This window comes from Alligator sinensis, unplaced genomic scaffold (genome assembly GCF_000455745.1).
Source record: "Alligator sinensis unplaced genomic scaffold, ASM45574v1 scaffold663_1, whole genome shotgun sequence".
Taxonomy (NCBI): domain Eukaryota; kingdom Metazoa; phylum Chordata; order Crocodylia; family Alligatoridae; genus Alligator; species Alligator sinensis.
The window spans coordinates 855,371-859,477 of NW_005842205.1; the positions used below are offsets into that span (position 1 = coordinate 855,371).

At 42.7% G+C, this 4,107-nt stretch overlaps 1 protein-coding gene across 1 annotated transcript in view; it reads left to right on the forward strand.

The window, feature by feature from the left end:
• Nucleotides 1-1,328: 1,328 nt before the first annotated feature.
• Nucleotides 1,329-4,107, forward strand: part of NIM1K (NIM1 serine/threonine protein kinase) — a 60,930-nt gene continuing 58,151 nt past the window's right edge. The window contains exon 1 of the mRNA XM_014521340.2: nucleotides 1,329-1,451. The gene's annotated coding sequence lies outside the window, so the exon portion shown is untranslated. The remainder of the gene's footprint in view (nucleotides 1,452-4,107) is intronic.

A 4,107-nucleotide genomic window follows, 5' to 3' on the forward strand; every position in this document is an offset into this window, starting at 1 on the left:
CACAGTAGGGCTCCATTATTTGTTAGCTAAAATTAAAACAAAAAATGCCTTGAAACAGACAGTAATATTACTACTTACACATCTCCCTCCAGATACTAATAGCATGTTAATAGCATTTCATAGCTTTGTGGCCCTATTTCGCGATTGCCTGCTCAATGTTTGCAGTGTAACACCTTTTGGAGAGAGTTCCAGATGATTTATTGCCTAAAAATAGGGCGATCAGTGCGTTTCTTTTCTTTACAGCACTATATTTATTGATGGTTTAATCTGTTTCTGGATCATCTATTGCTAGTCCCCTTGCACTTATTTAATACATGAATGATTACAAGCTATTTTGTTCTTTTATGTTTAGATATTTTTGTATGGATGATATTTTAAAATAAACTAAGCACAATCCAGAACTGAGGGTGGGGGTGGAGGTGGAGGGGACAACCTTTTTGGAAGGCATCCCACAAATTAGCCCTGAAGCCTCCCCAAGAACCACTCTGATCCCTTTCTCCTGCCTGATCTGCTACTCTACAGTAGTATGTACTACTACTGAAATGTTCCTGTCCCAGGAGATAGGGATATTCATTCAAATGATCATTGAACAAGTCAGTCATTACCTCATTTTCTCAACTTCTGTAAGCTTAGTGTTGTCATCAGACTGATAAAATATTGGCTCTGCTCTTCAATAATGTACAGAGGTTAGCTAAAAAGAGCACATGTATCAAAGCCAATGGTACCTCTTCCTCTTCATTTATTTTAATAAATTGGGTCCTCTGCAATATAGCTATATTCTCATTTGAGTAACATTAGTCAGGCATAGATCTCTCGAGTATTGGTAATTACTTTCACAGCTACCCACAGATTGTCATTCTGATGTTTAAATGTGTTATGGGAATTTTTTTAATGATAATGGGATTTTTACATTGTGTGTGATACCATTTGTGCATTAGAGCAAAGGGTCAGACTTTGCAACACTGAAGACCTGGCTGGCAACTTGGCAACAATCTGCAGCTGGTTTTCATGCAAGTGCAGGGGACACGTTTGACACCAGACATTACAAGTAAATACACACACACTGAATATGCTTTTTTTTAAAAAATACTGTTCATGCACATGAAGATTTCCTTTTACCTTCCTGCCACTGCAATATGTACTTTCTCCTATTTGAATTCACCCACAATAAACCCTGCAGTACATGTTCTTTTTTTCCTCTGTGCAGTTACTGTTCTTGAGGACTCTGCAAATATTTGCTCCTGAGGCTGCATTTGAGCAGCTCTGAACTGAGGCCGCCTTCTCTGCATATTGAGAATCTTGAGCTCCCATTACTTTGAAGGGAATTGAGACCCCCTCAGGACCATTCAGGAGGTGTACAGTACCTGGTCAAATAGGCCTTCTAATAAACGTCAAAAGAAAGCATTAAGAGTAATCCTAGTGCAAACCGTGTGCTGCTAGCCATCAAAGAAGTAAGTGTCCATTTTTAAGTATCTTAATTGAAACATCACCAAAGCTTTGTTCTAAGATGAGTTTTCTCTTAGTACAATTCAGTGGTAATTAACTCTAGTGTGTTCTTGCGTCAGAATGTGTATGTGTGTGTGTTTCTCACAAGCCTTCTCTCCCAGCTCCCCATTTTATCTCCCCTCCCCCTTCCTGCACTTGGTTGCTCCATGCCGTTTGAAACAACCAATGTCCTGCTAGGTCAGGAGAATGATTCAGGGACTCCCTCCAGAGTCAAAGAGCTGGAGCCCTTGTAAGAGGTAGGTTTGGCAGCTTTCCCAGGCACAGATTACATCACCTCTTTGGTGGTGGTGGCCTTAAGTGACCCTAGGCTTGATGAGCTTCTGAATGCTTATTTGGCAGGACAATGAAAGCGCTGATTTGTACAGCTACCACAAACTGGCCTCCCATTTTACATGAAAATACAGGCTTCAAGAAAAATACAGGAATCTAGGTTGTGATCTTGGAGTTGTTAATATTCTCCATGCTTACTGGCTATGTCAAAAGAAGCAAATTACTGCAGAGGTTTAATGATGCAGGATCATCCCATTTTGTAACCTCACACAAAAAGCTGTTGCTGCAGTCCTTATGGAAGCGAATGTCCCTGTGACTGAAAAAAAAAGATTTTCCCTTGCAGAGGACTTTAAGAGCTGGCTCATAAGTCCTAGTGAAGGGTTGTCAGAATGGGATTGCATTGCAGCCAATCAACAGCCCATCCCTTTGGAAACTGTCTAATGGTGGGAAAGAAAAGAAACTGAGTGTATATCTGTGCCTGACTTGCAGAACAGCCCAGTAATTAGGATACTCCTTTGGGATATGGAAGTCCTGGGTTCAGTCCCTCCTTTCCCTGATCTAGGACATGGATCTCCCAGATGCTGGATGAATGCACTAACCTGGCATGGTAAAGTTGTTCTCTTTGTGGCCCAATGACTTTGTATAAACCAGAGCTTAAAACTGACCCCAGTTTAGCACCACTTGAACTTGGGTCTTCACATCCCAAGGGAATGCCCTCATCACAGCATTGTTTTTCAGTGGAGGTTTCTTTCTTTTGTGCTCATGGCGGGGGTTGCCAAAAATATATATCTCACTTTTCTACCACTTTTCTATACTTTATAACTTTACACTTCAAAACCAGAGCTGTATGTGCAGGAAAGAACCTACCAAGAACTCCCTCAGACAAGCCTTTTATTGTTGATTTTTTTTTGTAGAAAACTTTTAAATAAATTAATAATGAATTAAAAAGACCAGTTACTTTTCTTCATGGCTGCCTTCACACATGGAAAAGGGCTTTTTCAGCTTATTGTCATAATTACAGGCAAGTGGCAGGTAGAAGTCAAAGAAGGTTAGTTATTTGGAAAGCTGCTTAAGAAAAAGAGTTCTTGGGCATGCTGGGAACCACATAAAGTCAAAACTAGCGCTGTGTGAATTGAAGACAGCTGACAAAAGATCTGACTCTACAGGCTAGAGTTTGGCAGACTAACCTGCAATGTCTGGATAGCTGTGCGACAAAGCGTATGACCCTGTATCATTGGAACAGTACCCCAGAAGAGCCTCCGCTTTGAAATCTGAATTTGAAGAGCTTGAAGTGAAAGTCATACTCTTCCCCCCACTTCCCTCTTTGCAGATTTGTATCCACTGAGAGGTGAGCTTTAATGGGCAATGTTATGACAATGGTGGTGTTGAGGCTGCGATTATTGGTGCAGATGACACATTGTAGCGAGTTCAGGACCTGGATTCTATTATGACAAGGTCAATAAAAGGACCCACCTAGAACAGAACTGAGAAGAACGGTGCCCCCCACCACCTACCCCCAGCATAGGTGGCCCTAAGTGTATTTGTTAAAAGCAATTGCAGGACGTATCTAGATCTATATCCAGTTCAGGAGAGCAGAGTAAAGAGAATTAATCAATGTGGAATCAATGCGGAGCTGTGTTGTGGATGCTGAATGATTTGTTGTTGATCAGTTGCTGATTGTGCTAGGAAGCAAAGTAGGTATGTATTTCATAGATTTCATAGACATTTGGGCTGGAAGGGACCCCGGAGGATCATCGAGTCCAGCCCCCTGCCCCAGGGGCAGGAAGTCAGCAGGGATCATAGGATCCCAGCAAGATAAGCATCCAAATGTGTCTTGAAGGCGTTCAAAGTGGGTGCTTGAACAGCCTCTGGCGGCAGTCTATTTCAAACCTTGGGGGCTCGGACAGTGAAGTACTTTCTTATGTCCAGCCTGAAATAGTCGCTGTGGAGTTTGTGACTGTTCAATCTTGTCAGCCCTTGGGGCGCTCTGGTGAACAGACGTTCCCCCAGATCCTGATGAATATCCCTGATAAATTTATAGGCGGCCATCAGATCACCCCTGAGCCTGGGCTTTTCCAAGCTAAAGAGTCCCATAGCTCTCAGCTTGTCATCGTAAGATTTGTTTTCCTGACCTCTGATCATGCGCGTGGCTCTCCTCTGCACCCTCTCAAGCTTCTCCACGTCCTTTTTGAATTCTGGAGCCCAAAACTGGACGCAGTACTCCAGCTGCAGCCTCTCCAAGGCTGAGTACAACGGGAGAATGATGTCCCAGGATTTGCTTGAGAAGCATCTATGGATGCAAGCCAGCGTTTTGCTCGCTTTACTAGCCAC